Consider the following 13,422-nt stretch of genomic DNA (forward strand, 5'->3'; position numbering starts at 1 on the left):
CAACAATAAAACACCTGAAGAGGCTTACGAATTTATTGAAGAGATGTTACTGAATAACTATCAGTGGCAAGTCATGAGGACTAAGTCAACTAAAACAGCAGGCATTTATAACGTCGATTCGGTTACTATGCTTTCAAACTAGGTAGAACTTCTAAATAAAAAGATTGATGGTTTACTTGGTTCTTCTCAGGTTCATCTAGTAATTCATTGTGAAGTCAGTGGAGGTGGATCAAGCAATTCAGAATATTAATCATATGGCCACAGCATAGAGAATGAACAATTAAATTACATGGGTAATAATCTTCGATCTCAAAATAATCCTTATAGCAATACTTATAATGCAGGTTGGAGGAACCACCCAAATTTCTCCTGGGGTGGTCAAGGGAATCAAAGGCCACAGAATCCTCCGGTTTTCAACAACCACCCTATCAACAGGAAAAGAAACCGAACCTTAAAGAGATGCTATCTAAATTTATCTCGGTGTTAGAAACTCGTTTCCAGAACACCGAGACAGCACTTAAAAATCAACAGGCTTCAATCCAAGGGTTCGAAACTCAAATAGGCCAGCTGTCCAAACTAATCTCTGAATGACCACAAGGTAGCTTGCCAAGTAATACTGAACTTAGCCCAAGGGAATAGCTCAACGCAATTAATGTTCAAGATGAAGAAGGATTCATTGAGCCTGAGCCAGAACTGAGGCAAGAAACTGTGGTGAGCAGAGGTCAAGGTGAGGTAGGTCATAATAAAAACAAATCAGTGAATGTCGAATATAAACCTCGTGTGCCATACCCCAACATGACAAGGAAAGACCATTCAGATGAACCATTTGGTAAATTTCTTAAACTCTTAAAAAAATTACACATTAACTTACCATTTATTGAAGCTCTATCACAGATGCCAAACGCAATGAAATTTTTAAAGGAGCTTTTAGTAAGTAAACGGAAGTTGGACGAGGTGTCGCATGTGGAGCTAAATGCAATTTGCTCAGCTATTTTGCAGAATAAGCTACCTAACAAATTAAAAGATCCAGGGAGTTTTACAATTCATTGCTTAATTGGTAGTTTAGATGCTCATAATGCATTAGCTAATTTAGGGGCTAGTATTAACGTCATGCCCTACAAAATGTTCAAACAATTTGGTCTTGGGAAACCCAAACAGACTAGGATGAGCATTCAATTAGCAGATAAAACTATAAGATTTCCTAGGGGTATTATTGGAGATGTGCTAGTTAAAATTGATAAATTTATATTTCCCATTGACTTCATTGTTCTAGACATAAAGGAAGATAGCAACACTCCTTTGATATTAGGAAGGCCCTTTTTAGCAATTGCTAAAACGATTATTGATGTTGGCACGGATGAGCTCACACTTCGTGTGGGAGACGAAACAATCACCCTTCAAGCTCGCAATTCTAGCAACACATCGAAAATTAAAGGTGATCGTCTAAACCATTCTACTAAAACTGACAATATGGTGCAACCTACTTTGCAGGAAATGAGTCTGAAGGAAGTACAAGAGCCATTCTCAAGCAATAGTAGAGGACCTATTCATAAAGATCGAAGGCTAAAAAATGGAGGAGCTAGATGAATAGCGGACGCATAAACTGAGAACCCACGATAAACCAAAACTACGCCAAAACAAACTCAATACCACTATAGCAAAACTGACTTTTAGCGGCCTTTTTTTAGGCTTTTAGCGGCGCTTTTAAGTGCCACTAAAACTACTTGCGACGTTTTTACAAGTGCTACAAAAAACGCCGCTATAGATAATGCCGCTAAATTTTGCTGCGTTTATTTGAAAAAAAAAGCCGCTAACGGTCATGGCCTTTATTGGCGCTTCTCCCACAAACGCCGCTAAAGGTCATGGCCTTTAGCGGCGCTTTTTCCCACAAATGACGCTAAAGGTCATGAAATTTAAAAAAAATAAAATATTATAAAGGTCTTGAAAAATATAAAAAAATTAAAATTCATTATCAAAATATTGAGAAGAATAATTTCCATGATATAAATATAAAATTTTCTATTAAAATCTTATCAAATTAAAATAAAATTAAAAATATAAAATCAAAACTAAAATAAATAATAAAAATTAGATTAAATATAAATATAGAATCAAAACAATAAAGCACCAAACTTGTGTACTGCCCACCATTATAAGTCACTAAAAGCAAGAAAAACAAAATGACTTAATTCATGGAATTCACGAATGTTAACATCAGACATGAGTTTAAAACTTTGCCTTCGGAAGGATGTTCAAAACCAGAATCCACAATAGATCGAAGCAGCTTTGGTTTCAGCAGAAAGTCTCTGAATCCCGAACTGTGAATTCCAACATACCCCCTACACCACATAAAAAATAACATTGCTTTACACTAAAACTAGTAGATTATATTAGAACATTGTTTTCCTTCAAAATGTGTATAAATTAAAATCAACTAAGGCTAAAATACCTAAGGAAGTGCTTTGACACAGCTGTGATAAGTCTAAAGAACCGATGCCATCTACTTCCCATCTTGGACAAGTGTGTTCTGCCATGCCATCAAATACAAGATCAGAGACAAAAACAAAACACTAAAAAGTTTATCAAAATTTTGCAATTAACTTTAGACTCTAACTAGCTTGGGCAAAAAATAAGTATTTATGCATATAAGCAAAAAGGAGAAAAAATAAAAAAAATTGACATACAAGCTGATTGAGAGCTTTTGTGTCCTCTATAAGAGCAGAAATGATAAGCAGAAGTAATCATGATGTGGTTCATATTTCTGTCCAACTTCCTAGTGGAGAACTTGAAGAACTTCTCTATGCTCTGTAGATATGAAATTAGCCAACTCATCAGAAAGAAAAGAAAAACAATTAGCCAAAAGAAAGAAGCAATAATTGGAAAAACAAGGACAATCCATTTAATTTCAAAAGAAAGAGTGCTGACAAGTAAACCAGGAAGTTTATTTTACAATGCAACTGAACATTAGCATTTTGAATTCAAGCAACATATATCAAGATTTTCAGTTTCATTTATGAATTTAAACAATGTTGACAAACATTCAACTTTTGTGATAATTGATGGATAGAATGAAGATTCAGAGGTCTAGTGCTCTACCTTCCAATAGAGTGATGACTTGACATAAACAAACACAGAACTGGTAGGCCAATTTGCACAAATTTATATTAAGCAGTACTGTAAAACACACTTGGCAAGTGAACGATGACGGGGCAAAAGCAATGTTTCCTATTTCTTCTTCAAATTCTGTTTGAGATTATACAAGGTATAGGGTTTATGGCTTAGGTGCATCATATCTACTCTTCTCTTATCTTCCCAACCACAAGTTTGACAGGTCTTTTACCAACTTAATCTTAACATAAACATTGTCTTTAGATTGAAAAATGCAATTCACATGTACATTAAACATATGACATGTGGATTTCATATGGTAAGCAAAGTAGTTTAAAGTAAAATTTGTTGTAATTTGTTTCTTCATGAAAAGCACAAAAGCATTTAAGAAAAACAAAATGAAAAATAAACTAGTTATTTTAGGTACATCTAACTATTGGAAATTTTGTACTGATAAAGGAATTGTAAGAATAAACTCAACAGCACACACACAAAAAAATCTATTACTCTGCACTAGGAATAAACAGGCTTCAATGCTGAATAGAAAACCTACAAGCCTAACTGCATTTAAGATAGAGGAAACACGTTACTGACATTTAAATCAATATAACCTCAGTGAACAAAATATAGAAAAAGGAGAAATTCAGCAACCTGATTACAAAGTGGTTCTAATTGCAAACTCTCCACTGTGATTCGCCTTTTGACCTTAACTTTGTTAACTCGACCAAGGTTTTCAATATTGCAATGTTGCTCAAACATGATAACCTATAAAATACAAGTAATATTTTATTAATATAACTAAATTATAATATTAAAATTAAAATACTAAATAACATTTTAATTTGAAAAGCAGAACTAAATCTATTAAAATTCTGAAAAATTAAGAATTATATTATATATAACACTATTTATGTACGCGTAAATAAAAAATACTCAATGCCAAAAGTTCCAACTTCCTAATCTGGATCTCTTGCACGTTCAAATAAAAATATATATGTCAAACAAGAATTTCTGAAGATACTAAATTCAAAAATAATGCCAATGTAATAAAGGATTATGATATTACTGGATAGTTTTAACATTGACAATGACTACATTTCTAAAATAGGATGGTTTTTCAATCATTTAGGTTGTTCCTTGACAGCAAGTTTAGAGAGTTAAGAGGAAATAATTGACTGAGGGTGGATGAAAAGATGGCATTAAGCTAACCTTGTTAGTGTTTGAGTGGTAAGAACATAAAGTGGAGGATCAACAACACTCTCATCAATAAAAAGCAATGTTTTACCCTAAAAGACTAGCGTTGAATCATGGTATCTGAAAAAACTTAAAGAAATAGAAATGATTGTAAAGAAGCAGTGAATAAGAACATTACATACTATAAATTTATATTCAATGCACTCTCTGTAAATGGTTATCAACATGGAAATGAAAGGATCCTTACATGAAAGAAATGGTAAATTTTGAATTTGGCAATTGAATCTTCATATCCTTATATGAAGTTTGGTCGGCAAATGAAAATGAAAGAAAACTAAAGCAACATGGTTCCAAAGGTAGAAAGCTATCTAAGTTAATGTCTTCGTGCACACATTTTTGGAAAAAGTTCACATCTCTTAGCTAGGTGAATATACTGGCAAGCTTGATAGATCACATGAATAAGGCTTTGTAGTGAAATACTGAAAATTGAAGATTTAAGAGGGTCACATCTCAGTTTCTTTTTTTTTCAGATCGAGAGAAAAAGAGTAGCTAAATTTTATTTGGGGGATTTAGGGCGAGCGATTGATGAACCACACTCAAAAATCATAAGGTCTAAGCTTAAGACAATCCAATCTAACATCAATGGCAGTTATGATAGCTTAACGCACGATGGAAATGATAGCTCATTTAAGCTATGATATGCTTGCTTTCAAGTAAAAATAGCAACACCGCTTAAAAATAACAGATATCTTGGACTTTATTTTCCATGAAAATTGAATCTAATGGAAATTTGGGTTTACCAAAATTGCAACCAACAATGCAATGCAAAGTAGGTCCATGTTTCTTGTCGAATTCTTTCTTAATGTACTCTGCTACATCTTTCTCTACATTGTTCTTCTCGAAAGCCTAGTCAAAACCCCCAGAAGGAAAAACCACTCTAAGTCAACAAATTTACAGTATTTACTAACAAATCAAGATCAAATGAAGAAAACCTAGAAACTAATTCCAATAAAAAAGCCATAAAAATTAGGAATCTTGTAAGGTACAGAAAAAGAGCTAACGAAAATGGCTATATTGATGGCCTCTTTTTGCATATCGTCTTTCATGTCGGCACTTTTGATGATAACTTTCTTGGGTTCTGGAGTAAGCGCCGAAGAAGGCTTCAATTCATCGGTTCTCCGTTGTTTCATCGTCAGAGCTCCGGTGGTGCTTCTCTTAGTCGCTTGATTACTCATCCTGTTTTTTCTTTTTCGTTTTCAAATTCGAGCCAAAAAAAGAGAAAAAGAAAAGGGAGAGACTCAGTTTCCACTAAATTCCAGTTTGTAACAATGGGGTTTTTGTTTTGGAAGAAAATGAAAAATTTATTTGGGAAAAATTTTCAGAGTAAAAGGGAAAAAGAAATAAGTACAAACTTTTATTTGGGGATTTAGGGCGCACGACTAAATTTTCCATGAGAAGAAGAGGAAGTAATGAGCGGTAATAAAAAATTATTGGTCTTTTGCGGCATTTTTACTAAAAACGCCACTATAGCTCAACCTTTTGCGTCGTTTTTATCAAAAACGCCACTATTGCTTAATTTTATTTTTTTTCATTTTTAACATATTTTTTTCTATTTTTTTATTTAAAATTTTGTGCTGAGTTTATCATTTTTGGAATTTTTTTAACTTTTGAATATTAAACTTTTTAACTAAAATATGGATTAAAATATTAAATTTTTAAGTTTTTATTTTTTAATTTTTATTTTAAATTTTAATTTTAAATTTTTAAATTTTAATTTTTGAGTTTATTTTTATTTAGGTTTAATATGTAATTGTAGACGTGAAATTCTAATTGTGTTTTAAATGTATAGTTGAAACTTTAATTTTAATTTAATCATACACATTTAAAAAATAAATACATCAATATATTTTTATATTGAATAAATATAAATATTTATGTATGCATGCAATATATAAATATAAAATGATGTTATATCAATAATTGTGTTAACAATTTACAAGAACTATATCAAATTAAAGTTCAAGCACGTATACAATTACACACTAAACCATTGTTTTAGGGGTTGGGGTTTATGGGTTATAGTTTTAAGGGTTTATGATTTGAGATTTAGAGTTTAGGGTGTTAGGATTAAGGTTTATTGTTTAGAGTTTTAAGGGTATATGATTTGATATTTAGGGTCTGGTGTTTAAAGAGTTATTGATTAGTGTTTATAGTTTTAAGGGTTTATGATTAGAGATTTAGGGTCTGGGGTTTAAAAGATTGTTGATTTAAGGGGTTAGGGGTTAGGGGTTAAAGAAAGCCATAACATTTATTTTAACAGCTTCGTAACTTAATTAAATGAAAACTTCTAATTAAATGGTTTATTTATCAAAGTGTAACTTTTCATAATTAAGTTGTAGACACTCAATTTTGCCCGGGCCCAGAAATAATTTCAAAAAAAAAAAAAACAAAGTCCAAGTCCAGTACAAAATTACAAACATATAATTTGGCCCAATCGAAATGGCCCATTACTTGAAAAGATTGAAGGTCCATCTATGAGCATGACTCATATGGAAATATAATCTTTAAGGATATGCAATCTTAGATATGATATGCAATCTTAGATATGATACAATCTTAGATATGATACAATCTTAGATATGATATGCAATCTTGAAGATATGATCTTGTAATCTTGGAGATTTAATTTGTAGATATCCTTTAATCTTAACCGTTGATGTAATTGATCTGTACTATTGGATTTGGGGAGGCTCAACTATAAATAGAGGCCTCTCCCTTCATTGTAAATCACTTGAGTTTTGGGGAAGCAATAAGAATTCTTGAAAGCATTCACTCAAATTTCTCTCCCTCTTGCATTCTTACTCTCTGTGGTTTGTTTTTATTTTATTAAATGCGTCTATCTTAGTTTTTCAACCTTTTTTATTTTAATTTCTTCATTTTTCAAATATGTATATTTATTCCTATCTTTTATGCATTTGATTATGTATTTTATATATTATAATATTTAACCTTTTATATAGTTTATTTTCAAATATATATTTTCTATGCATGTATATATATTATATTATTATTTCATGTATTTTGAACTATTGCATTATATTTTTATAATTTGTAAATGTTCTATTTATTCATTTTTTAGTGTATGTCATTTATCTTATTTGTGTATAGTTTCATTTTTTTATATGCTATGTTTAATTATTTCTTTTATGTGCTATTTTATGATATATATTGTTGTATAATTTTTGCATGTATTATGTTTTTCTTTTAGTTTACCCATGTTTTTATTTGTTTATTATCTTATATTTACCCTAGTATGATTTTTTTCATTAAACGTATGTTCATGTTATTTAGTTTTGTCTTAATGATATTATTTATGTTTGTATGGAAATGTTAGAATATTTTGTACATCTATGCTTCATGATGCATTAATATGTCATCCTAAAACGTCATTTAAAATAATATTCCAAGGTTTTTTAAAAAAAAAAAAAGGCAATGCTTGATGTTTGGAAACTTGAGAAAGGTAGTGCCCTAACTTCTTTGGGTTGTGACTTTTCTCGTTGAATTGAATAGTCAAGCACCCTTCTAAGTAATTTTTAGTTTTCAAAACTTAAACAATTATTTCGAGATTTCAAAACATAGTGTCCTAACTTACTGGATATGGCGTTTTGTTGTTTCGAGATAGAAATTTTCGAAAGACGAGCTTAGTTTTGAAGGTTTTAAAATGTTGCGTCCTAACTTACTGGATGTGATGTTTTGACTCGTTTAAAATAAGTGAGCCTTAATTTTCAAAATTGAGACATTCTAATTAAAAGAGGTTTGCCTCTTAAAACTTTCAAATTTTCGACATTAAAGACACTTGATAATCAATTAGGTACCAATTTTTGGGCAGTACGAGGGTGCTAACCCTTCCTCGTACGTAACCGACTCCCAAATCCGTTTTCTCAACTTTCGTAGACCAAAATTAATGTTTTAAAACAAAACATTTTATAAGTAACTAAAATGAAATTAACTTTCCCATAGCTAAGTGAATGGTGTAGTTAGTTTATATTGTTTATAACATCGGTTTTAGATATGATCAAAATAAAATCGAATTCAAAATAAAAATAAGACCTTATTTAATTTGTTATAATTTGGTCCTATCCAAAATAGATAATTACCTATCCATATCAATCATTACTTTTTATTTATTTTCAATAAATAATTTGTTATAATTTTAAAATATTAAAATTAATATTATCATTTTATAATTATATAAGAGATTATTTAATATATAAATTAAAAACACTAATTAATCTAAACTTTAAACCCTTAATTATAGTTTCCAAACCCTAAATCATAAAACATAAACCATCAACCTTAAAAGAATAAAAACACACTCTATAAAACAAGTTGGAACTAAAACAACACTTATTTAAAAACACAAAAAAAAAAAAAAAAAAAGCGTTGCAACTTTTTAATAAGAAGATTGATTTACGAATAAAGGAAAATTCACTGTTTTATAAAAAGAAAATGAGTTACAATTAAAAAACGTGGAGACACAATTGAGTGTAGAGGATTTCCGTTCGTATAAATAAATATATATTTTAATTAATCAGTATAGATAAATATTAAAATAGTATAAACAAAAACTATTAATAAAATTTAAAGGTAAACTTATCATTTAAAACATTTTCCACAAAATATCCCTTCAATCCATTAAACAATATAACACCTTATTAATATATAAAAATATTTTTTATCAAAATCAAGATATCTATTATCGATAACAATAATTAATTATAGGATTTAGGATTTAATTATTGAATATGATTCACTTGAGATTAACATACTATATACCCATGGCCATTAAACTTTAAACCATAAAACCCTAAACTATAGAGCTTAAACCTTAAATATTAAACCCTAAACCCAAAAAATAAATTTAATCAATATTAAGTATTGCTTCCATAATTTATTATGAACATAAGCTTTTACATTAATATCTATGTATATACACATCAACATCCATATGATGTTTTTTGGGGTTTAGGGTTTTAAGGGTTATAGTTTAGTGTTTATGGTTTTTTAGGGTTTAGGGGTTTAGTGTTTTAGGGGTTATAGCTTAGTGTTTATGATTTTTTTGGGGTTTAAGGTTTTAGGGGTTATATGAATTTTAATGGCGTTTTACCGAAAGTGTTGCTAATGCTCTGGTTTTTAGCGGCGTTTTACAGAAAGCGTCGCTAATGCTCTGGTTTTTAGCGGCGTTTTACTGAAAGCGCCGCTAATGCTCTGGTTTTTAGCGGCGTTTTACCGAAAGCGCCGCTATTGCTTTGTTTTTTAATGGCGTTTTACCAAAATGCCGCTATTGCTCTGTTTTTAGCTTAAAACGCCACTATTGCTCTGTTGTTAGTAGCGTTTTTGGTGAAACGCTGCTATTGCTCTATGTTTACAATTTTTGCGGTGTTTTTTGATAAAACGCCACTAAAGCCCTATTTTCCCATAGTGTACCTTCCCAAATCATCTTAAGGTTGGAGATAAAGTTTCATTAGATGCCGCAGATCCTCACATTGTCACTACCAAACCGAATGAAGAAATCTCTCTTACGGTACTTGGCATTTTCCCATTCGGTACAGTCGAGGTAAGTCATCCCAAGTTCGGCACTTTTAAGGTAAACAACACCCGTCTAAAACCTTATTTTGATGAGAATGATAGCAGGAATGATGAGTATAAACTCCTCAAACCACCATGACCATTCAATGGAGAGGTCAGTCAAGCTTTGACTATAAGTAAGTGCTTCTCAGGAGGTAACCCGTGCATTAACTGTATTAACTTCTTTAAATTTTAATGTTTAACACCTAACTTACTAACGAAGCTTTTGAATATAGGTTTACCACACAGACACGGCCACGCACACGGGCGTGCCTCAGGCCCTGTTGAAACAGGGCAAAGATTTTCCCCAACATCGGCTATGATAAATTGCCACGACCGTGTGACATGGTCGTGGGTGAACCTGCCAAAACAATACGGGCGTGCAACAAGCCCATGCCTTGAAACCATGGTTGAACCTGTCAAATTAACATGGGCGTGAGACACGCTCGTGCCAAGAAACCATGGGTGAACCTACCAAAATAACACGGGCGTGGCCCTTAACACACGGGCGTGGGAGAAGCGAACAAAGACAGACACGGCCGTGTGCACTAACACGCCCAAGGTACACAGGTGTGTTCCCTGGCCGTGTGTCCCAAATCTATAAATGCCTTACACTATTCATTGTCATCTTCACTCAAAATCCCTAACCCTAGCCATTGCAAGTCCACACGGCCTCCTTACCATGCCCGTACGCCGCTTCCCACTCTATTTTTGACGCCCAATCTCTCTCCCTTAGCGTTTTTTTACTCTTTTCACTTCTATTTTACTTATTTCTAATGCTTATTATCAAAATAATCTTCATTTCCCTCGTACTATTTTCATTTTTCTCATTATTCTATCATTTAATTTGCATTCTTAGGTTATTTATAGTACACTTCATGTTAAATCGAGTTGTTAGGAAGGCCTCATTCTATTGCCATACCCATGCCATTACTATGCTCATTCTCATGCTATTACCATGCTAACGTCACGAAATTATGCTATCAAATTGATTATTTTGGTTGAGTTTGGTTAGTATTAGTAGTTTTCGCTGAAATTGTTAGTTCAAATTCATGGCTTTTCCCTTTTCAAATTCATTTACCTACTATTATTCTTTTTTATATTACAGGTATACAATGTCGTCTTCACATGGTAAAAAGGCCGTCGTCCCTGCTTCAAAGAAAAGGAAGAGAGCGTTATCTTCCTCGGGTCCTACCGCGGAAATTCGTCACCCTTTCCTACAGTTCCCCCTTGGGCCCCAAGAAGAACTTTTCCAAATACTCCGGACCTGACCTTTAATTGCGGGTCGCTGCATCGACTAGTCTGCAGTAGAACAAGTCTAGTTGGCTGATGCAATTCAGGCCCTTCTAACCACCGATCCTTAGGAGATTTTCTTTAGGATCATCGAGCCGACATATCTCGAGCTCACGATGGAACAATGCTCAACGTTTCATCTTCAGACCGTAATGACGAACTACGATGATCCCGGCACGGTCCAATTTTGCCTAGGCGGATTAGTCCGCCAGCTAAGCGTCCCAGAATTCGGTACTACACTGGGCTTATATACGGAGGAGTTCAAGGAGGAGAATGATTTATATGCTCTCAACCGCCACATCCATCGTTCTCTTTCACGGTGCTGGGATGCACTAGTACCAGGTTCGGCCACCTAAAATCCTAGCCTCTCCAAGGCATCGGCTGTAACACCCCTTACCCGTATCCGTCGCCGGAACAAGGTACGAGGTATTATTAACAAATTATAGTATATACTATTAAATAAAACCCAACAAAAATATGGCGTGCAATTTGATCATGAATCATTATAACATATGCCATTAACAATACAAACCAATTTCAAAGGCTTCGTACAAAATGATTAGTTTGATACTATAAGTAGTATTTTAAACCTAGACAATTATAACACGTAACAAAATAACTAAGTCTGCTATACATGCCATATTTCAAAATGTTGAGTTCAGATACCAAGGGATTTGATTGTGCGGGTGGATCTTCAACGATCTCTAACTCTTGTGCTAGTTGGATGACACTATAAGACAAGGAGAGAAAAGAAAGTAAGCTTATAGCTTAGTAAGTAAGTATATAAATAACAGATAAGGAATCTAATATGTCTACAACATAACTCAATTATATCATATTTTTAATTTTTTTTTACTATTTACTCCGATTTGATCAAGCTGTCCCTCCTGCATCATGATCACTAAATAAATCATAAATCGAGTTACGAAACTTGAAATTCAAATATGTAAAATTTCCCTGAATCTAGACTCATAAAACTTCTTACTAATTTTTTTCTATAATTTTTGGTTCATCCAGTTAGTACATTTTATTAGTTAAAGTTTCCCCTGTTACACAGCTCAACTGATCTGACCTCTGTTCACTATGAATTGAATTTCTCTCAGTAAACAATTCAAATAACCATGAAACCTGTTTCATTTAAAACTAGACTAAATAAGGAATTTATTCATATAAATTATATTTCTTAATTTGTTTTGTAAATTTTTTAATGATTTTTCAAAGTTGGAATAGGGGATTACATAGTCATTCTGAGCAAGTCACACACAATTGTAAATATCTCAAAATATAGAATTTCTTTGCTTGCTCTGTTTCTTTTATATGAAAATAGACTCATTAAGATTTAATTTCACATCTCATTCAACCTCTAATTAAATTCCTTCTATTTTTGGTGATTTTTGAAAATCACATCACTGATACTGTCCAAAACAGTTTTAATGCTAATTTCACTCTTTCACACATTCTTTGTACTAACCTCATTTTAACTTATATATATATATATAGCACAAATCATTTTCACTACATTTCATACATCACAAGTATAGGCCCATGATTACAATGTCACCACAAAGGCATCCCGTTGAACAATTCAGATTAATCCTCGATACTTGATGGTTTCAGCACACAGCCCCACCATCATATTTCATTTAATTCGGCTCTCTTGTACACATGGTGAACACTTAGTACCACTCATGCGACCTAGCCGATTTGTCTCGTAGCTCTCTTGTCTACATGGTGTCCTTCACTTGGAATCACGAATGCGACCTAGCATTTATCTCTTACGTAGCTCTCTTGTCTACATGGGATACATCCCGTATCACACATGTGACCTAGCTACTACATAGTATCTCGTAGCTTTCTTGTACACATGATGTGCACTCGGCACCATACATGTGACCTAGCTACGCCTCCCTCTATTTTATTCGATCTTTCCGAATGTTCAACCGGGATCTCTCTCTATTACTTATTTCCATTCTTCCAATAGTCGATTTATACTTCAACATCATCTAATATATATAATAGGCTGAAATATAAGAATGTAAATGAAATTAATGTATTATTTACATACAAACTTACCTCGGTGCAAAATATGGGAATTTTGCAATTTAGTCCAAAACTTTCTCCTTTCCCCGTTCGAGGTCGATTCCACGCTTTTCTTGATCTATAACAACATATTTAGTTCATTTAACACTTGAACTATTT

The sequence above is a fragment of the Gossypium arboreum genome, chromosome 12 (assembly GCF_025698485.1).
Source record: "Gossypium arboreum isolate Shixiya-1 chromosome 12, ASM2569848v2, whole genome shotgun sequence".
NCBI classification, from domain to species: domain Eukaryota; kingdom Viridiplantae; phylum Streptophyta; class Magnoliopsida; order Malvales; family Malvaceae; genus Gossypium; species Gossypium arboreum.